Here is a 24,071-nt window from a genome sequence, read left to right on the forward strand (position 1 = left end):
GCAAAAAGAATGCAATTTTTCATTATGGCCATCATTAAGTATTAAATTTATGATGAGGAATGTACTTTAAAGCATATTTTTCTTCGGTATCATTTAGAATGCGATTCTCTTTTATACTGGACAAATTTTGAACTGATTCCGTAGTGTTATTGCATCACTGGACTTAAATAAGTATTTTTTATCAATTTCATTGATAACAAGGCAACTCACTATATCAAGCTGTATAATGCTTGGTGCGTTATTACTGACCAACTATTACACTCTACCTTTAGAAGAATAGTATTAGATCCCAACATATTGAAAAGTTCATGAAAATTTTAAAATTATGTATGTGGAAAGTTGTGTAGAATTTTGAGAAATGGGGTTTTATTGAGTTTTAACGAAAACCGCTTCAGTTCCATAACTAAAGACAATTTGTATAATGTTATATTTTTCATACACTGTAGAATAGCTATGGAAATTTATGCAAAAAACCGATAATGATTTTATTGAAAAATAAAAAAGATATCACACAAATAAGGTGTCCTCTTTATAAAATGAACAGTCCTTATTTATCAGTGTCGATGCTCAGTTAAAATTTTATTACATAAGTTGTTGCGATTCCCAACCAAAGTTCACTAACATAATATATGACATGTCAGCGTATACAAACAGCAACGATTTCAATTAGCTTTATTTACGGCTTGATCTTTACACAACAAAGTTACTCGTAAATAAATCAAAACTATGATTTATATACAATTGGAGTTGTCATTCTTGTCACAAGATTTAGCGGTTTTTACGATTTCGAATTCTGGCGGCAAGAAATGCGATTTCAAATACACTTTTTAATACGATATGTGGTTTACTGGGTAGTAATTATCCTAGTCTTGTGGGCACCGCCAGACAGCTCCTCACCTGACGGCTGCCTCACCCGTTTCTGCGACTGCTTATCACAAGCAGTCGCATTCGCCACACTTTTTGAACTCCCTGCAAAAGCGAAGTCCTCTGTCTGGGTAAATTTCGTTATCTTAAGTTTCGCCGGTTCCGCTACTGCTGCAATTTTCACGAGTCTCACATGATCATGCTTGGCATCGTCTATCAACTTACAAAGTCACAACAGGGCCGTTTTCAGGTTCTTACTAATGTTGGACTTCGTGGACGCAAAGTCGTTGATCTGATCAAGCTGCTGCTCAGCCACCTCAATCGCGGACAGCCCTTCTCGCTTTTGATTGATGGCCATCATCAACCACGCTTCGTCCAACCAATATCTGCACCGGCAGGCTAGCCGGGGAGTAGATCGGAGCTTCCCGCTCTTGACTACTCTTCCCGGGTAGAGGTGAAATACTGACGATCAAAACGTGATATTGTTTTGATCGATATAAGAGATAAAAGATCTGAAAATAATATCTAAAATATGTTCCTGGAACATCTGGACAATATCAAAATTTGATATTTCAAGCTCAATCTAATAGCTCGCTGCTATTGGTTACATCTTACGAAATCTAAATATGATATTGTGATGATGTTCCAGGAGTAATTTTTTGATATTATTTTTAGATCTTTTATCTCTTATATCAATCAAACCAATATCACTTTTTGATCTTCATATAAAAAAAATGCTATTATTGAGCTCTTTACTTCTAACCGGGTTGCGATGGGGTTATCCACGCCACTACCACTAGCTCCTGATAGATTTGTTTATTTATTAAAATTATTCTTCATACTTAATCCAACGAGTTGCACCGGAAATGAGGTCCACCACACCAGAGCCCTGCATTGAAGCGGTAAGGGCCGAAATTTGCTGCCCAGGTACCCCGCAGTCTACTGGCGTCGGTCTACTGGGTTGGACCCGAGCCCGTGGTTGGAAAAAAGTCCCCGGCAGATTTTGGCTCACAATAGGGCCTTACTTGCGGGAATGTCAAATCGCGGTGCTCGTGCTCGCGGTATCAGTTTTTGATACTTGTTCTGCAGTTGCAAGCATGCGTGGTATCGACCCTGCCTGTGAGGACAAAGGGAGTGTTAATGGCTAATCGGCAAACTATCTAAGTAATCGATGTTGATGTTCGTTTCTGCAGGCTACGCATCTAAGGGGGCCATTAGACTGTTTGTCATAATGACAAATATTTGTCATTGTAGTCCGACATTCATCCGAGGTTGCCATGATTTCCGTTGTGTTGGTCATGTGTTGGGCTTGTTTGGCCAAATATTTGTCATGTCTAATGGGACCTTAACTTTGAGGGTGCGATGTGCACTAGCCCCTCTCTGGACCAATGCCTTCTTGGTTGTTTCGGAGAGACGAAAAGTTTGGCGGCCATGGAAATGTTGTTCAGTGGATCGACGAAATAGAAGTTCTGGCTTTTTCTTTTGTTGTAGAAGACGGTCCAGAACCCCACACTACCTGGATCTCCCTGTCAGGTGTCTGCTGGGCAGATTATCCTCCCATGGTTTAGAAGAAAAAAAAAAACAAAAAAGATGGCCATGTATCTCATGAATATCCGCTTTTTTATTATCCTATCATTTATTAGCAGCTGTTTTAGGTCTGGACAAATGCTGGAGCGACCGGGAATTGAACCCGTTACTCTCAGCAATTTTATATGGTTTTGCCGAATGCTCTTGCGTTTGCCGTATTAGCTTTATAATCCCCATAGGAAGAAATAAAGCTGACTAAAGCATATCAAATCAAAGTTGCTTTAATTGAGAGGCTTATTCCAGCAGAAAAATAAATTTTACGACCACATAAATGTTACTCTGATTCTACACACAGGAAGCTTGAGCAGTAAAGTTAGCGTTAACTCGAGCCCCGTGTTCCTCGTATTTATTTATTTCAAATATCTCACATTGGCATTCGTAAGTACAGTCAAACAATCTCATTCCGTCAATAAACAAATCAAGAGATCGAAACCACAATTCGATTAAATCCTCGCTTCACCACACAGTTCAGTTCTAGTATTAGCATTTCCCCAGTCTGCCGCGCCAGACTAACCAACCCCCTTGGCAAACCCGTATGTGAGTGGAATCGAGAGCGGGACCAGAAGCCGATCGAACCGGGCCCCGGTGTTCGGTTGGAATGCGACCGACTCCAACACCGGAAACCGACCATGTAAAGATAAATAGGGACACATTAGACAGCGAGAGACAGGGAGAGTTGCAGCTCGCGTAGTTTAACTTCTTGGCTCCTGCCTCTGGCCGGGAAGTTACACATTTGTCTTTTCACCGCACGGTTCCACCTGTGGCAGATGAGCTCTGGTGTTGGAGTGGTGTGTTGAACCGCATATCAGTCCGTGGACCGGGGGATTTTCCCTAGCACGTGGGACTAATATGCGTGTTAATGGGGAAATGGGTTGCGAGAGAGAAATTTTCCAGAAAGGAACATAAACCGATTTAATGGAGCAGTGGGTCAACTTTCTCAGCTTGACTCGTTCGTTAACAGATGGTAAATTTTGGGTGCTGTTTGGCCATAACGAAAACATATTCTGACGTGTGCAGTTGTACGATGGTACCGGTGACTGAGAATATTTGGAATAGAAGAGTTTTTTTTCTGACTCTCTATAGATGGATTCCCGGTATAATATACTAGTAGTAGAACATAAATCACACAGAAATGGGACACATGTCTAATGCTAAGAATGATGACGTTGATTAACTTTTCGATTGAGATATTTGAAGAAGCAAGTATCGTAGCCTTTGTCGGTCTTCCCCGCTAAATGTCACCATAGTTTATGGATAGTCCCTAATGGTGGGAGAAAATATGGCTCCAATGGCTCACTTTCGCTTTTGTTAGCGATGCTAATTAAGTGATTTACACTCTAATAAGTGATAACACTATAGAAAAACACACTTAAAAATTCTTAATTTTGATGGAGACGTACTGGAAAAAAACTGACGTAATCAACGATGACACAAACGAACAAATGTTTTATTTTTAAGTCTTTGGTGACACAAACACAAAACATATCATCGGCGGATTCGTTTAAGACATTTGAGACATTTATTTAAGTGTGCGCCAGCAACATTAAAACATTAGATTTATTTTTCAGTTTCATGTGCCAAAAAATTACACAAACTGTAACGCAATTGAATCATGCAATGTTTGTTTACAACAAAACGTCAAACGACGGCTGTGATTTGTGAAACCTTTTCCATTTGCGTTACGTTTTGCGTTAACAATAAGAGAATTCATTACCAATTAGTGTGCAGTGATTCAAGTAAATAAACAAAGATACACGAAAGAGGGTTGGCGGCCAGTACAGATGCGTGAAGTTACGACTTTTACGGATGCAGCTGGCAACGGCGTGGAAGTGTTCAAGAGAAGTGCACTTTGATGTGTCCAAGCGCAGTAAGGAAACTTCCGGGTAAAACGATTTTCCAGAGCGCAAAACAGTTTTGTAACCAAATGTTTATACCTAAATTGATGATAATTGGATAATAGTAGTTTTCTGCAACAAGTTGCAGAATGACGATTTTTACAGCACGAGTCGTACATTTATCCAACGAGGCTTGCCGAGTTGGATAATTACGACGAGTGCTGGAAAAATCGAGTTCTGCACCGAGTTGCGTACAACGTTTTTTGCAATTTCATAAATTACCCTTGAGGATAGTTATCAACAAAACTTTTTCATCAAACAGCACACTAATGTTCATAGCCAATAGGTCGTATGAATAAAGTTGAGTAAATACTCTTTAGAGTAATGCGGGGCAAAAGTTCGCACCTAACAGACTTCACAAAATAACTAATAATCGAAAAGAAAACAATATCGATTTTCTTCGTTAAACGGGTCCCTATCATGTTGCCTTCAAAACGTAGTACAAGATGTTTTCGCGTTCCTTTTGTAGTTTTAGTAATACAATTTTTAATACAAGTACTCAAATGCGAACTTTTGCCCCATAGTGGGGGCAAAAGTTTGCATTATGCTTGGCAAAAGTTCGCACCTTGTACAGGGTAGTTTATTGGTGCGATGTTCATTTATTTCATGTTAATTCATGTTCGTCTTTTCACTATTGCCTTGAAATCTGTTTCTTTCTGTTCTTAGCATTACGGCCGAACTGAAATACGACCTGGTGTTCAGCTTTTGTATAGAATGTGTTTTATGAAGGCTTCCACAAATGTTAACTAAGACCTGTCATTTCCAGCGTTACTGAAGTTGTCAAAATACACTGTGGGGTAATCATAGAGATACGTGTTGTACAAAATACATGAAAAAAAAAACAAATATGCAGCAAAACTGTTAAACGGGATCGTAATCGAATCTTATCCCCGTCAGTATGGTGATGAATTATAATTGTGAATTTCCAAACTAAGCTATGAAAGACCCCGGTAAGGCAGATAAACATAAGACCTTCAGAAACATACATAAAGACACGACGAGGATGACAAAGAAAATGTTTCAAAATGTTTTTTAGCAATTTTTCATTTCTTGATTTAAATTGGTAAACATAATATTTGCCTTACAATCAATCTTCTTACAAAACTAAGTTCAAACCCTCCGCAGCAACGATTTCAGGGTGCATACTACACATATTATACATATATAGTAGTTTCTATACGGAATCATCATTGTTTCGAAGATTCTGTAATTATATTGATGTACTAGATTCGGAGATCTAGTGCGAACTTTTGCCCCACTATCGAGGTTTTAACAATGTCCCTTTCTGCAAGAAGCACTAGTAGTTTATTGCTTATTCGAGTGCACCTCGCGAACTACTATGGAATAACGATTCTGAGATTATGAGATTCTTCTTCTTCCTGTTACTAAAAATTCTTATTCAAAAAGGTCCAAAAGTTGTATCAAAACACCTAAAAACACATTTTTTCGCATAACTCTGACAAACCATAACGAAATCGTTCCAATTTTTATTGACGAGTAACTGACCTGATTATGTGTCGAACCCATTCAGATTTGTTTAGGTTTTTAACTCGTGCTCAGAAAAAGACCCACTGCGAACTTTTACCCCATGCGAACTTTTGCCCCACATTACTCTACTAAATCTATGTGAAGCCGTGAAGCTAATCTCTGTGAAACTACACAGAGATCTGAGTAAAGAGTATTTACTCAGCTTTATTCATAAGGCCTAATGTTTAAGAAAATCTGATCATAATAGGTTATACTGTACAGTTGTCACAATTTTTCAAAACTGCGTCCAGAAAGCATCAAGAAGTTGACCAAAACTGAAAACAGTGCTGTAATGGATCATTACGCAACGCAAATCAATGCTGTAATGAACCATTACAGCACTCTTAATTTGGTGTGGGAAAGTAGGCCTTTTCCTGTCAGATTTGCGTGAGGTAAAACAGCCTATTACGATGAGAAATTGCAAAAAATATATTTGACGAGAGATGTGTACCTAGTCTTTATTAAACTTATAAAAAAAAAAACCCTGGGGAGTCAAATCAAGAAATTGAGGTTAGGTTCATACTAAAAGGCACATGCAGTAAATTTACAAATCCGCTTGAATCGGTCTCTTGTAAAAATAAAATCAAACTTAATATTGTGTCATTTTACTCGCTGTAATATGTCGGGGTAAAATGACACAAAATTACATGAATTTTTCGAAGTGTGAAGGTTAAATTTCCGATTCATTGCTTTTCGATGACTCAAATAATTTTCTGCATACATACTCGATCGATTTATAAAATCTGGAACCGAAAAATCTGAACCAATGCACCAACGACAGTTCCTCGGAAGGCATCCAAAAATTGCTACTTGCTTTTCCTCCGAACATAAATGTGGTGCAAGCAGTCAGATTTTACAACAAATCTGCTGACGCTTCGAAAATCTGCCCAATTTTCCATGAAGCAGCTTTTCCGGTGAATGTAAATGTCACCATTTGCTCTTCCTTGTGCCCTGTGCAAGCAGTGCCAAGCCGAGCATTGAGCTTCCGCCACTTCACACGGCTGGAGGAAACAGCTGAATTTTAGTACATTCGAGTGGCTCCGGAAACGATCCAACTAAACCGACATATTGCTCTGCTGTAGTAAGTCGGCACTTCTAGAACTGAACTTCCCTGCCGTAGTCTGTACCCACTGTGCAACGGGGGAACCCGAACCGGAGGTCCTCAACGAGCGACAGATTTTTATTCAGTCTTAGGGCGTGCATGTGCGGTGGGATGTTGGAGCTCGGGGCTCTGAATATCGTCACTGCATATCAAGTAGATTCGTCTTGACGTGCACTTGTCTCCAGGACTGACTGGCTGCCAAGGGGAAAAGAGAGAAGGCCACTGAGTAGAGCGCTCCAGTAGTGCAAGTGGCCGCCACAAGTGCATTCATGGGCCATCCCACCAGCCAGCAGCCCTCGTCGTCGTCGTCGTCGTCGTCGCGTCGTCTGGAGCTTTTGATGGGGATGTGCTGCATATGATGTGTTTTTCAGTCTTTGGGCTGCTACATCAGATAGAGCTTACACATGCTTCTGAGGAGGTTGTAGGGTAACGCGCGTATTTTGGACATCTATGAATAAGTTTTGAATTGGAAAACATGTTTTGTTTATTTGTCATACAGTAACATTTCTTCAATTCTTTTTTGGTGTAACATCACTACTGGGACAGACGCTGTGAGTTTGTCAGGCGTGGAATTCTTTCCCAGGTCTTCGGCGTGATAGTGACGGGCTTTAACCATCACATCAGGTCCCTTCCAGTTGGAAATAATAAAATTCATATGTGGATTATCGTCAATACTTATTCTTCTTCTTCTTCTTCTTTATGGCTCTACGTCCGCACTGGGACTTGGCCAGCCTCGTTTCAACTTAGTGTTCTTCAAGCACAGTTATTAATTGAAGGGCTTTCTTTGCCTGCCATTCTCCATTACACCAACAAAGCTAGCCATGCAAATGTTTGACATTTCTCCGGTCATTTTGACAGACCACACACATGCAGGAAAAAGACGGATAATATATTCTACTTTATCGATCTTGTTGCCGTCCTTTTCATGCTTATGTTGCATCTGTCAAAATGACCTGTGAATTGTCAGTCGTTTTGAGGTTAGGTTCGTTGGTGTAAAAAAGAATTGCATGAATTTGTGTATTGTGAGGCAAGTACAGTGATACCAGGGAGTCAAGACCGGAACGGGAATCGTACCCGCCGTCTCCGGATTGGCGATCCATAGCCTTAACCACTAGGCGAACTGGAGACCGTCAATCGTTAATACATACATACTGAAGATACTGTTAGTACCTGGTTCCTTATGTAAGTATAGCTGTTCTGGCGATACAAGAGTTGGCATTACGGGTGATCTATCAAGCGTTAAGTTTCAGGAATCACCAAAATGTCCTACACAGATAAAAATAATGAGATTTACACGTCATGTAAACTTCATTTTAGTCATGTAAACTTAGTTTATGATGGTTTACATGATATATCATGTAAATTTGTGTTATATGTCATGTAAACACTCAGAGTCATGCTGAATTACATGACATATAATGGAAGTTTACATGATATTTTATGTCTTTTACATGATATGTCATGTAAACTTCTGTGATATCCCACGCTCCAATTATGTGCATCACATGTCACAGAATTTTACACTCTTTTTTCGATCTGTGTAGAATACAGTAATTCTTAACTGCTGAACCAAATTTATAGCTCTATTGTCCACCTGGGCGCCCCGTGCGTGATTACAATTAACAGCTGCAGTTACACTTCCTACAGCGCCTAAATGTATTCTATTCTAATTCTACTATATCGAATTGGATGCCTATGTGCTGCTTTCGCTTTCTACTCTGTTCTTGGCAGAAGGATGATCACGATGATGTTGATGTATGGCTCTTGTTCCTTTTCTTGTCCTTTCGTTAGATATCAACTGTCGATGAGATCAAGCCATCCAGCAGCTCACCATTCTCATCGTGTGACAGCTGGAAGCGGCAGCACACCTTCTTTTTAATCTTGTTATTCTTGACGAAACGTTTCCACCGGGGCAAAGCCTGCTTCTTAGCTTAGTATTCTATGGGCACTTCCATAGTTTTTAACAGAAAGCCTCTTGTTCTAGATGCATCGCCTACGAATTCAACAGGTGCGACTATGATCAGCTGAAACGTACGCTCACCGAGGCTGAGTGGGTTCATCGTTTGGCAATATTGTGAATTTAGCACTAAATTGTTGTCCGAAGTAACATGCGTTAAACAAAACGTCGCTGAATAGATCATCAGATTTACTATACAGCGCACTACTTCCGCAATTATAACTAACACATAGGAAAGCCAGCGGAAGTCAATGAAGTTACTTCCGACATTAAATTAGTGCTTAATCCACAATAGATGTCGATGCCGCAGTATGCGCTTGCTACAGCATGCTGTGTGCAATTTTGAACGATCGTGTGCTTCGCAAAATCCGTGTGTTTAACTCATTCTTCAACAAACTTCGGTGACTGATAAATCTGACTACGACCAAACTAGAAATCCTCTACATAGAGATGAGCGGAAGTTACATATGTCGATTCGGCAACGCTGTTTGTTTTGTTTACAACAGCTGCCAACACTTGCTACAAAGGCTAGATGTTCAAGCTTTGTTCGTGACTTCGTGGTGGTTCAAGTTGCTTTGTTTACATTTTCTAATTATTTTTTTTAATTTTTTTTTCAAAATTTTGAAAAAATAGCGGAGCAATTGAGGAAATCTGAAATTCATTGCAAAGTGTTACGCTAATCATATCGGCAGAAGTGAAGTAAGCAGCAGCAATGGAAGTTTTTTCGAGAAGTTCAGCAACAAAGGTTTCGTCATAAGCATGAGCTTTTTAAAGCAGAAATAAATAAATTTTATCTTTTTACTAAACTTACATATGCCAACAATTTCTCGATATTAAAAATAAATAATTTTAATTTATTTAGTTCCGATTGCAATACCGTTCCAACGATACCTTCCTACGAACCATAAGCATGTTCATTTGGCTCACACTTTGACAGTTCTCTCTGCACGATTGGCTTACAAATGGCCGCCTCCGCAGATCTCTATAATGTAGGATTACTAGACCAAACTACCCAAGCAACATACGCATTTCATAGAAGTTAATTTGACGTAATTCCAACACAACACCAGAATAACGTAGAATTAACTCCCATATAACCAAAACATGTCCTGTCGTAACTTTTATATGACAAGTGTGTTTCTTGGGCATTTTCCGTGAAGTCGAGGTAACGTACAAGTCTATATTGTTAGCTCCATACGAGTCCAGAACAATATTAGATTTAACCCGTTATGCTTCTGGGATTTTGTAAAGAGACAAAAATCATCTGCACGCATTCCTTGCAACGTGAATTACAACAATGCCCCTGCAAGTTCCGACTCCGAGGTGGTCCATTTCTTCTCACTGTTCTCGAGAGTGTATTGAGCAGTGTTTCCAGTAGCTCGTCAAGATCGTTTTGATCATATCCCCACTGTTATACGGTTGAAACAAGCCGTCCTTGAAGTTTTTTCCAAGCACACTGGGTAAAGGCACTAAATCACAAATGAAACAGTTCAGGTATTGTACGAACGTCCTTCCGATTTGCCCGAAGTAGCCCGTAGCATACGCTGCACTTTCAAAGGGAGGTTCTGAACTTGAAAGTGTTTAGAACATTTCCCTGATTCGATTCTCCGACTAGAGGCAAAGTCGGCAACATACCGTAGCAAACTATTCAAAGTTTATCCCTTTTGAGGCAGCCAATTGCTGCCTGAAGTCAAACTAGCATCAAGCGCTTTCCAGCACATAGTCAACTGCATGGTGACCGACATTGCTGGAATCAAGCCATATTTGGTTCACATACTTGTCTTGTCTCTTGCTCAGTAATCCCAGCCGAAATGAACTTCGAATAATTTGAGAAGGAAGATACTGTATGGGTACCACTTTTTTTTAGCAAATCGTTCATCAATCGCTCCGTATAGTTGTTTTTTTCTGCTACCTGCAGTAAGTCTTCTGCTTTGTGCGACGCTTTCCCGCTTTCAGAGAGCAGAACACTGTACACAGGCTAGGAGCTCCGCGAACACATGCCGTTATAAAAGCGCTTTTCTGGAGGTGTCTCCTTAAAATCTCAGACTGGCTGTTGGCAAGTTCTAGAACAGTGATAGACATTCGTTTAGCCGAGGCCAACAAAATTTCAAAAAAGTGTCAGGAAATTCATTCAAAAAAATTTATAATAAATATTTGTAATCGTAGTGATAGCATATCTAGTACTGTTTTATAAAAATGTGACACATCACACTTACATATACACTGAAACAAAAACGAGGGTAAAAACTCTTCAAATGCCATTTTTTGCCTAGACATTCGTTTAGCCGTATTGTACATTTTTTTGGAATCCCATAATAAATAACTAACAAATTTCGAAAAATATCCAACAAAATCATTTTGTATTATGACCTGCATTATAGATCGGCTTGTAAATAATGAATTTGATCGTTTTCGGAAGTGTTGCCATATTAATTTTACATGCATCTCATAAAAATATGTCATAATATTGTAAATGTTTCCATATTAAGATTTGATGCAGTTATTTTTATCGGAAATGTTTCAAAAGAATCTAATGAAAGTTTAATGACAAGTACAGGTTGAAAATTTACGAAAAACAATGTTTTTAACAGAAAAAAATAACGCAAACCATCAAACAATCACGTATTTAAATATTGTTTTGATGGAATATGATGGTGTCACTTGCATAAATCACAGCGTTTACTACTATTACGTCTTCTAATAGCTCCCAATATCTTCTAGATTGTATTCTGGCTGAAATAACATACATGGGACGGCTCACATTTCGAAAAATGGCACCGAAAGTATTCAAATTTCTAGAATGAACTACTTGTTCCATAATTTAGACATTCTTTTCGAATAAACCATGCTAAAAATGAATGTAATTCAAAACTTAGACTCATTCATAATAAATTTCATCAGATTGAAGGAAATAAGCCAATTGTTCGACCATATCTTGCATTTTTGTATGAGCATCTGCTTTTAAATAAATAGGGTACAAAAATTCTGACACTTCATGCAGTTCTTTCACTCAGCAATCTTCTAACTCGTTTGGTAATGCTAGTATCAAACAGGTATACTCTACAGGCATTAGGGCACGTCTTTATTTCAACACAGAACTATTTATTTTAGCTTTTATGAATCCTATTTTAAGGTTTACCCAATCAAAAACCAATATACTTAATTATTTCATGACATTTTATGCAATAATTTGAACATTTCTAACAATAATTATGTGCCATATTTTCAAAACTGCTAATCAAGCTTACGTTTGAGTGTTTACAGAAATCATTTTTCTTAAATAAATTTGTTTATCATCGCTTCTCCTTATCGGGACGTTTTTTTATAACATTTCGCTGAATTTCACAAATAAATAAACTTTTAAGGTCAACTATCTTGCTAACACGTCATAAACTAAATGTCTTGGGGTATATCCTCGAAATATACTCACGAAATTGCAAAAAATCTGTTGAAAATCAATTTTTCATTTACCTCGGCTAAACGAATGTCTAGGCAAAAAATGACATTTAAAGGGTTTTTACCCTCGTTTTTGTTTCAGTGTATATGAAAGTGTAATGTATCACATTTTTATAAAACAGTACTAGATATACTATCATTACGATAAAAAATTGTCATAAAATCTTTTGTATGAGTTTCCCGACACTTTTTTGAAAATTTTTTGGCCTCGGCTAAACGAATGTCTATCACTGTATCAGGGGCACTCTCGAGCCCCTTCGAATCTCGCAGAGGGTTACGGCAAGGTGATGGTCTTTCGTGTTTGCTGTTCAACATTGCCTTAGAGGGTGTAGTTTGGAGAGCGGAGATAAACACGAGTGGGACGATTTTCACGAAGTCTGTTCAGCTGCTTGATTACGCTGATGATATTGATATTATTGCTTGTAAATTTGAGACGATGGCGGAAACGTACATCCGACTAGAGAGTGAAGCCAGGCGAATCGGATTAGTCATTAATGTGTCGAAAACAAAGTACATGATGGGAAAGGGCTCCAGGGACGAATCATCACGCCCGCCACCCCGAATTTGTATCGACGGTGATGAAATCAACCCGACTACAAAATTGTATCAAAAATATAAGATAATTATAACAAATCATGATATTTATAACTCATTGCGATATAATCATGTTCAACATCCTTAGTTCTTTTAAAAGACTAGAACTCAAATATATCACATTATGTTATAAATGGTGTTCGATAACTCATTGTGTTACATTTTAATTTTGATTTGTTGACACTTGGAAAATAATGTTACAAAACTATATCACATTTTGATAGAAAATAGTACTCCTGAAGCTTAAATACATATCACATTTTGTTATAATTCTGATCAAATAATAACAAAATAGGATATTATCTTGAATAGGCCGGTGTACTTTTTGTTACAATTTTAGTTATTTTAACATCATCCTGTATCTAGTATAGGAAGGCGGTTGAAGAATTCGTGTACTTGGGCTCACTGGTGATCGCCAACAACGACACCAGCAGCGAAATTTAGAGGTGCATTGTGGCTGGAAATCGTGCTTACTTTGGACTCCTCAGAACTCTACGTTCGAACAAAGTTCGCCGTAACACGAAGTTAACTAGCTACAAAACGCTGATTAGACCGGTCGTTCTTGATGGGCACGAAACATGGGCCCTACGTGCAGAGGACCAACGCACCCTTGGAGTTTTGGACGCATGCTTAGCCACTGGTGAATCACATCTACCTTTGATGTTCACTTGCGTAAGCCAAATTGCATCAGGGGCAGGCCTCTCTCATTTTTGAGTGTGTCACGTTCGACCCAAATCATTTACCAATCATCTGATATGTAGATTGGAGTCCATGCAATGGTTGGTTAGACGTGAAGAAGAACGTAATGCTGCAGCATGATTCCGGCAGAAAATGGAACGATACAAACAGAAGCGGAAGTAGCTGACCATAGAGCTAACCCGTGCGTTACAGGATAGAAATCACCACTTGTAAGCAGCGAAGTGAGAGGAAATGGAACTACCTTACTATCATCAAGAAATAAAATAAATCTACTAGAAGTTCAACACATTCGGTAAAGCCTTTGCGTCGTGAGTCCTAATGTGCAGGGATATAAACGGAGCGGCAGCCTTCGTTGGACGGACGCAAAAGGTGGAAGTACCACTTAGGTGAACACCGCGGAGAATTTAGGCACAACAGAGCAAGGCTGCGGAGGAAAGGACTATGTTGGTACAGCTGAGGATGGGGTTCAGTTCAGTATTGCTGATGTGAAGTTTTCTGATAGGTATACTGTAAAATTTTCAAAGATTTTCTCGGCTTGTCCATAACACGAGATTGACCCTAGTTCCTATGATTCGCAAATATGGATGAGGTGCAGGCAGTGCAACTGGCTTCTAAACAGAAGGGCATTCAAATTGCTGACGACCGACCAACGAACGACCACCGGAATGATGACGACAGGATTTCAACAAGTTTCCGACAGTTTTAACTCGAATATATGGGACTCCGATTTGACGATCGAGTGGTTAAAAAGCTGTCTGTTTGAAAGAGTGGCATCTTGGAAGTTCACCACCCTTAGTTGCTGCTATTGGCCGTGCAATGCAACAGTCTGACAAGAAGTCTGGGGACTTGAGCTGGTCTAGTGTTTTGAAATGGGCACTTGAAAGATCGAAATTGGTTTCAACATCCTGTATTGATGTGCTGCCGGAGTCAGTAGGAAACATATATGGGCAATACTTGGAAGTTTTCGAATTTGCACAACCAGATATTCCGTTTCCCTAGCACGGATGCAAAGGAATTAGCTTGTTTGACGATTCAACACTATAATGCATACAGCCGCAATCGCTTTCACATTGACTTACAAAATTTTGGAATTGGCATCAATGCTGGCGGTGAAAAAAAAAAACCGATGGAACAACCTCTTGCGAGGATCGTAAAAACAACCTTTTCAACATCGAATCAACCTTACACGCTAAAGCCAATATCCTAGACATGCTTTGCTTTCGAGTGGCTCTCCACAACAGATGAATTTTCGTTCGATGTCTGTTCGTTCGCGGCGGATTTACAGCACCAGAAGCCGTGCATCGTAGGATGCACCTTTGACGATGCGACACGACGGTGGCAATGATGACGATGCCAGAGTTTGACTGCAAAACACAAAAAAAATGAACGAACAGGAGTGGGGACAAACTGTTCTGGTGTGGTGCATGTGCATCCCGGTTTCTATCATCGAGCACCATGGATGTAACAAGCTTTCGAAGAACTTGGGAGCGGAAGCCACTTGAGCTTTTCACACCGAAGATTTGTTGTTGGTGGTGAATGCGCGGTTTTCAGAGAAGGTGGATTTGTTTTTCACGTTCTTTGGAAACCTCGGAACAGATTGCCTCGTTTGGTTGCAAAACACGTCAGAAGGTTCTTGTTTTAGAATTTGGAAACAATATTTATCGCATAAAGGTGATCATAGAAATGCATGAATTGAAATTCCTTTTTTGATTTATACTGGAATTTCACTAGATTCTTCTTTTTTTTATCGAAACGACCCAACTGTGAATATTGCGTAACTAACCGGAACAATCCATTCTCATCCATCTTAGCAAACTACAGTAGAATCACTTGGCATGATACGGGACCTCGCAATGCAGGCAAAGCTCTACTCCTCAATGAGGTAGCATCTGCCCACCACGTCATGATTTTTGCTATCATCAACGCTTGCTAGGGGAAGGACACCCAAGGGGAATGTCACTAATCTTTGTTCTCACCACACACCAACTAGAAGAAAGCCTGATTCTCAGTTATGTTGTGTACTCCCACAGTTATGAAGTGTGAGCTTCCTCTGCCAGTTATTATTTTGCATGTGTAAAACAACTGCTTATTAGGATGCCCTAAAATTGCACATAGTTAGAAATCTGATGATAATCAGGTATCAGAAAGCCGGCTCCAGAGGCACGTTATCCTCAAGTAGACCGAGTACCCTTAGACGGTAAGTGCAAGAAAGTGCTTCTTGTTTGAGATGAGGAGTAACGTCAAAGAGAACTTCGAGTGCTGCCGTGGGAGTTGAAGAGAACGCTCCAGACATCGCCATTAACCCTCTAATACCCAATCACGCCTTTAGACGGGGTATAGTTTGAGCATTTTTGTAATTTTTGTTTCGTGGAAAATCATTTTTTTATATTTTTGGCTGATATTTAGGAGTGTTCTGTATATCTCATAATAGTTTTTGGTGTATTTTGAAGCGTATTTACATTTTTTTAAATCATTGAAAAATTGATGTTTTGGTAACCTTTTAGAAGTCATTGTTTTTTTTTATCTGTATTAACGAGATTTTTAGCCCTAGGCTAGTTCATCTCGGGACCCACGCTTTGCTTCCCTTCCGAAGGAAGAACTCACATTTTGCGAGTTTGTCGGGAGTGGGATTCGATCCCAGGTCCTCGGCGCGATAGTCAAGTGTTCTAACCATCACACCAGGTCCGCTCCTAGAAGTCATTGTTTATTTTGTATTGAATCGCTACAATTAACATATTTTAAATTTTTCTCAAATCATTCTATTCTTGTTTAATAGTTTAAGGGAATCGAATACACTCTAAAATTATTTTTCTTAAAATTACACGGAAAATAAAATTTTCTGTGAAAATAAAAATAAAATGATAATATTTCAACCGGACACGAATGCACTTTCATGTGTAAAGTGTCGATAATAAAATGAAAAAAAAAAATAATATTTCAACAATAATCATAACTCAAAATGTTTTCATCTCAAAAAATCCGTTCCCCAAATTGGTTTCCTGGAAAAATATAAAAGTGTGGGGATGTTCAAAAATAAAAATTAGAAAAATCAAAAACTGAAATTCACGAAATCGAGAATTGAAAAGAATCATCTTCCAAAACATGCTTAAATCGGTTTTAGATGACGAAAAATGATATTTAGATCAAAATCAAAAATTTGAGATTTAGAGGGTTAAGCACATCCTATGGAGATGGCCTAACTTTGATTGAACCGTTCTCATTTCGCCCTTTTGCCACCACACAAGACATTCATAAGCCAATATTGGCCGAATAACAGTTGTGTAGATCCAATTGATATACAAGGGTTTTAGACCCCAATTTGTACCAAAGGTTCGCCGGCATTGCCCAAAGGCCATACAAGCTTTCTTGATTCTGAACTCAATGTGAGGTGTCCAGGAAAGCTTGGAATCAAGAATGACTCCAACGTACTTTATCTGTTCAGTCACATCGATTTCAGAATCAAAGAGACGTAAAGGTCGAACGCCATTACGGTTTCCCTTTAACGTGAAAAGAACAATAGATGTTTTACTCGGATTTACCGAATGGTCATATTGGCGACACCAACCCTCAACTTCCTAAAAGGCGCTTTGCATCAGGTCGAAAAGGGTGGTGATACACATACCAACTAACAATGCTAGGTAGAAGTCGGCAAAACCATAAGAAGGAAAACCGCTATTATTGAGTTGCCTCAATAGCGTATCTGCTACGAGACCCCCCCCCCCTGGGGGCATCCACAAACACTCAATTTCTTAATCGCTGCTAGAAGCAATGTCGAGAAGAGATATCGGTTTTTGAGCATTTGATGAATCCAATTGGAAATCATTGGAGATATACCATGACTCCGTGCGGCTTAAAATATGACATCGAAAGGCACATTGTCAAAGGCACCCTCGATATCTAAGAAAACACCCAAACAAGATTGCTTTTGAGCGAATGCTTTCTCGATATTGTAAACAACCTTGTGTAAAAGAGTCACAGTGGACTTATCAGATTGGTGGGCATGTTGGTTCACATGAAGAGGCACGTTGGCCAGATGAACATCACGGATGTGATGATTCACAATGCGTTCTAAGCATTTCAGAAGAAAAGAGGTCAAACTGATAGGCCTGAAACTCTTTGCTTCTTCATACGACGCACGACTCACTTTCGGAATAAACTTTACAGTAATATCCCGCCAGGATTTGGGAATATACCCTGTAGCAAAACTGCAAACAAGCATTTTTTTTTTCAAAACATGTTTGAAATTATCAAATCCCCTCTGAAGCAAAGTAGGATAGATCCCATTTGCCCCAGGAGATTTGAAAGAAACAAAGCTATTACATGCCCACTCAATCGATTCTATAGTTACAATACTACGAGCCGAAGCCAGGGAACGACAAGAAAAGGCATCAGGTTCATCCGAAGATGTAATATCCACACATCCAGGGAAGTGTGTGCTGAATAAGCATTCCAGAACCTCCTCATCAGAGGAAGTCAGATCGCCATTTCGCAAACGAAGTTCGTTCACTCGGAAATCCTTAGATTTCGCAAGGATTTTATTTAATCGACTGACTTCACTCAAACTGGAAACATTTGTACAAAGGTTTTTCCAGCCGGATCGTTCAGCAGACCGCACTATGGGCCAGAAATCAAAATTTCGCGACAAAAGTCAAAAAAGTTGTTTTTATGAGATCCATCAATTTTCATATATGTGTCATTGTTTGGGCTATGTTTGATTGTATACCGACTGATTTTTTCGATTTGTAACGAAATTTTATCGTTTTTTGTATGGAGAAACTTCTTATAAGCGAAAATTTCCGATTTTAATCAATATTTAGAAAAAAAAGATTTGTGGTGAAAAATGTGCCCAACACGTATAACGCACACGTTTCCTAACAGTAAATTTAGTACATTTTGCATATTTGATGCACAAATTGCGATGGCCTTAAGTTTACATTAAAATTTTACAATATTTACTCAATTTTTACGGTTTATTTGCCAATTTGTTCAAATAGTAATGATATTCGAGCGTATTCGACATGCAACCGGTTCAGGAAGCTAGTTTAGACTCAGCTTTTTCAGATGCTTTCGGACTTTTTTGCGGGAATTTGCGGGAAACCAAGTTAGAGTGATTTTTATGCATGCGTTAATTTTACAATATTTTACGCTGTTCTTCAATAGTCAACCACTCCAAGATCCACTTTTGCCATTTCAATGCAATTTTCTTATGGCTTGCCAAACAATACACATAGCAACAAACAACTATTATTCTAGAAGGTTTCGTTTCAGATATGACACTTGATTGTAGGCTTTTAAATCAATACAACCCACTTACTCAAAGGGCAAAGTTTTGGTACATTAATTCGTGTGGCCAATTATGATTTTTTATTAACTTAACTTATGTATGGTTTTTAATGAAAACCCCGCTGCTCAGGCGTTAGATGTCCGGCCATTTGGCCGAATGCCTATTGGCCGAATATTTTCAAAATAATTCAGAGACCCTTTCTCACATTCTAGCTGCCGATTTGATCATCATTAATTTTTCCTTTTGTCAATCATTGACTATTCTTTCTAGTTTAACAATTCAGGGATTTGTTGACATTGAAACTGTTAATATTTTATCAAAGATTTTTCCTCCTTTCAATTATAGGCGATTCTTTCGAGTTATACTGACTTGGAGGACAGTGGCAAGTTCATTATTTCTCCTTCAGCCAAATTGTGTTCGGCCAAATGACCCTTTCGGCCAAATGACTCGTATCCGGTATTTGAACAATAAATAAATTGCGCTCGCTCTTCGTACTTATGTACAAGTGAGATTGATATATTTGCGATCAGGGGAAAGATTTGATTTTCCTTATTTCAACTTAAATGCCGTGTCATTGATTGGCTTGGGTCCGTAAAGCTCTTGTGTAGCAGATAAGGGTCGTGAGTTAAAATTTCACCTAAGCTGTGGATTTGTTCATAACTTCACTAATAATTTATCCATCTGAACATACGGACGTTGAGTTAATTAAAAATTCTAATTGATCACGTGGATTGATATACTGAAACTTTGCACATTGCGTAAGTGTGTGGTCTTGATTTTAAAACGTATAATCACATTTGTATCTGAAACAAAACCTTTCAAAATGATAGTTGTTTGTTGTTATGTATATTGTTACGCAAGCCATAAAGTGATTGCGTCGTAATGGCAAGACTGGATGATTATTGAAGCACTGTCTAAAATAATGTAAAATTTATATGCAACATGTACTTAAATTACTGTTGGAAAATGTATGTGTTATACTTGTTGTGTATATTTATCACCACAAATCTCTATTTTTCTTAATTCTGGTTAAAATCTGAAATTTTCACTTATTAGAAGTTTCCCCATACAAAAAAGGATACAATTTTGTTACAAGTCGAAAAATTCAGTCGGTATACAATTAAACATAGGCCAAAAAATCATACATATATGAAAATTGATTGATATTTGAAAAAAACAAACTTTTCTGACTTTTGTCGCGAAATTTTGATTTCTGGCCCATAGTGCGAGGATGAGTGGGTATGTTGAGAGTAGATCCCGGGCTGACAGAACATAACGTTTGTCCATGAACAATGTCGCATCTTTTATCAGCTGCATGAATAAAAATTAAAAATAAACGTCGAAGCCCTCTCCCTTTTTTTTGTAATTTTATGCCAAAATTTAATGTTTTGATTAGTCATGAAAATCGATTTTGAATATTTTGATTTTGCAGATGAACATGAACCCATTCAGTTGCAAACACTACCAGAAAGATACTGTTTTGGTCTGCCACAGCAACCCACAACTTGCATCCTCGCCTCACTACAGCCATGATTACATGACTACAGCCACACTGTGCTTCAAAGAGGCTGATGATTTTTCTCAGGGACGCCTTTGAAAGTTTTTTGTTTCATATGAATACTAGAAAGGAATACTCTTCGTGTCGGTTACGGAGCATGACAATGTAGTTCACATTGCATCAAATTTTAGAGGACTTTGATAATTATGCTCAATAACATGCCAAATATGCGGTCTTCAGTTAGCTTAGTGGTTAATGCTATGGATCGCCAATTCGGAGACGACGGGTTCGATTTCCATTCCGGTCGGGAAAATTTTCTCGGGCATAGTGTATCATTGTACTTGCCTCACAATATACAAATTCATGCAATGGCAGGCAAAGAAAGCCCTTCAATTAATGACTGTGGAAGTGCGCAAAAAAACACTAAGTTGAAGCGAGGCAGGCCAAGTCCCAGTGGGGACGTCGAGCCATAAAGAAGAAGAAGAAGAAGAAGAAGAACATGCCAATTATAACTTTGATGACCACGGGTTTTGAAAACCATTATAAAACCTTAAACCATTCATTTTGGTTTTATGGTGGTTCTAAAAACCTCATCCAGTTTATTTGATAAAATGCACCTTTCATAAAACAGATGTTTGGTGTTCTTCAAAGTTATTCTTTGTGGTGAAATACACCTCATTTTGTTTTTTAAATAGGAATAACGCACCTAGTGAAACAGAGCCTGCTTCTCAACCTTTTAAAAAGATTTTCTGACCCTTGGATGAATCCATGAAGGAATCACAGGGAGATTTTGGAGAAATTCCTGGAGTCCTCTAGTCCTTCTCCAGAAATTGTTGCTATAGCTCCCCATGCAAATACAGCTGAGATTGCTACAAATAATTATGCTGTGACTTCTCCAAATATTGATTCAAAATTTTCTGCTGTGATTCATTCAGGAATTTCTACAAGAACTCTCCAGTAATTCAGTAATTCTAGCTGGTAATGCCCTTAATTATTCAGAAAATTTCTAGCGGAATTCCCCAGGAAGATCAGCCGGGATTCCTCAGGAAGTTCCTTTTGGAAATTTTAAGAGCAACTTTTGAAAAAATCCCAGCTGAAATGGTTAGATAATTCCCAGGAATAATTTCTGAGAAAATATCTTACCAAGAGTATCTGAAGGATTCCATGCAGTAATTTCTGCTGATATTCTAAGGAAAATTCATAAAGAGAGAAATCTTGAAAACCTCTGGGGCAATCTCATGAAAAAAATCATATCAGGCATATATGAAGGAATGCCAAGAGGATTTTCTCAAAGATTTCTCCATGGATTTCTCCAAGAGTTCTTTTTGACATTTCTCCGTGGATGGAGAGTTCCTTTAGGAATGATCCTGCACAACTTCCACTAGACATTCTCCAAGAATGTCTAGGTTTCGTCCTCATGTGATACCTCCAGACATTGTCCCAAGGATTCCTCCAGGAAATCCTCTGGGAGTTCATCCAAGAATTCCTTTGGGATTACATCTCTAGAAATTCTGGGGTTCATCCAACTATTTTTGATGGGATTCATCCAGCAGTTCCTGCTGTATCTTGTTTATGGATTCCACTAGAAAATCACCCAGGGATTTTCCAGGCATTTCTTCTGAATTTCCCAAGAGCTCCTTCTAGGAATTTCTCTACATGTTCTTACTGTCAATCCTCTTCAGATTCTTTTCTTTTGAAATTGGTTTCGGAATGCTGCAGGAATTTCTCCAGGCATTCGTGGTGGAAATCTTCCATTTTTTTGAATACTTCAAGCAATTTCTGCTAGAAATCCTAGAGATGCCTCGCTGGGGTTCCTCTGATAATTCATCCTACAATTTCTCCAGGATTTCTGATCCACTTGAAGTTCTTCCAGGGTTTCATGATATGATTCTTTCAGAGATTTTTCACGGATTCTGCTATTTGTAAGTAATCCAATAAATACTGCTGGGATTTCTTCAGAAATTTTTGGCGTATCGGAAAATTTGCTCTGTATGCATTGTTTTTACAGTTCATAAATTTCGAAGGGTTGATCAATGCATTCAAAATGTATCAACGTAGCATATACAATCGAATATTGGAATCGATAATAAATGACCTTTTCACCTAAATAAAGGTTTGATGGTCCCTTTTTTAAGGCTGTCTACATCACGCTGCTCATAATACCAAAGATAGCACAGAACCATCTAAAAACGCATATATTTCTTGAAATTATGTACGATATAGTATGCCTCAACTAACAATCACTCATTTAACAAGCACATATATGACGAATTAATTCAGCATGATGCTGAATAACATTAGGATAATTTTCAGGCAGGAGGACTTTTTTCGGGATTTGTTCACACAAATTTGAAGAAAGTATAGAGCATAATGTTGTGTACCAACTGAACTATTTGTTTTTGAAAGCGTTTTACAAATGTATAGTAAAGCTGTTATTCAGCTTCAGCAGAAATGATTAAAAATAAATTAAATGTAAAAATTTTCAATTTCCATGAGAGTTTATGATTGGTACTTTTGTTATTAACAACTATTATGAAATAATAACTACACATAAATTTACCTTAATCAAGATTCGAACTCGAGACTAGTCGATTACCAGTTCCAGCCTTCCTATCTGCGCCATCCTAGAGATGATAAATTGTAGCACTCAAATCAAAACATAAACTCCCCGTGGTTTAATAATGATCAAACTTTGACTCATATTCAGCAGTGGTGAATAATGTTCTGTTTATGGTTAACAACTAAAAAACACGTGTTTTTCATTCTGTACTCTGAGTCGAAGTATAATGAAACGTATGCGCTTTTTCGTCTTCGAAAAACACGTTATTCAGATACATGTGTCAATTTGTACATATGCTTAACAAGAAGCAGAAAAATGTTTTGTTAAACCATTTTATAAAGGAATAACTGCAAGTCGAATAGAAATTTACTGAAACTTTTGAAAAGCGTTTATTACCATTGTTGATACCAATACGAAAGGTTGAACATTGGCTACTTTTTCAATTAAAAAAGCATTTATACAGTAATATGTACAGCATAATTTTTGTTCAGCTATCACTACTATTATAAAGCAACAATTCAGCATACATGCTTGCTTGTGACTTGCGATTGTTAGTTGGGGCTACAGTATTGGTACAATGTAGTTTTCTAAATAACCTTGAATTTTAAATGCAGTTTTGTTATAATTGAAAATGTCAAAGTAGCCCCCATCCAGTTCTATATAAGATGTGTCCGATTGGTGTATGAACAACTTTTTTGTTTATTGATGGATTTAGCTCAAATTTTGCATACATTCTACATACATACTCACAATTATTGTGTGTTGAAGTTATGGAAATTTATTCACTACTCTCGGAGTTATAATGTTAACAGTTGAAAAACCATGAAAAAGAGTATAAAGAAGCACCGCACGACAGTACTTCAGTCTCCCAGCAGGCAACACAAAAAAAACACGCAGAAGTCAAGGGTAGTTAAGGGAGCAAGAGGTTACAAACCATCATTGTGTAGCAGAAGCTCAAGAGCAGTTTTGATGTTCAAAAATCAATCAGTGGTTGTAGAAATTTATCACTGCTCTGTACTAACTATGTGGACAACAGTGAACTCATTTT

This window comes from Aedes albopictus, chromosome 1, assembly GCF_035046485.1.
Source record: "Aedes albopictus strain Foshan chromosome 1, AalbF5, whole genome shotgun sequence".
NCBI lineage: Eukaryota > Metazoa > Arthropoda > Insecta > Diptera > Culicidae > Aedes > Aedes albopictus.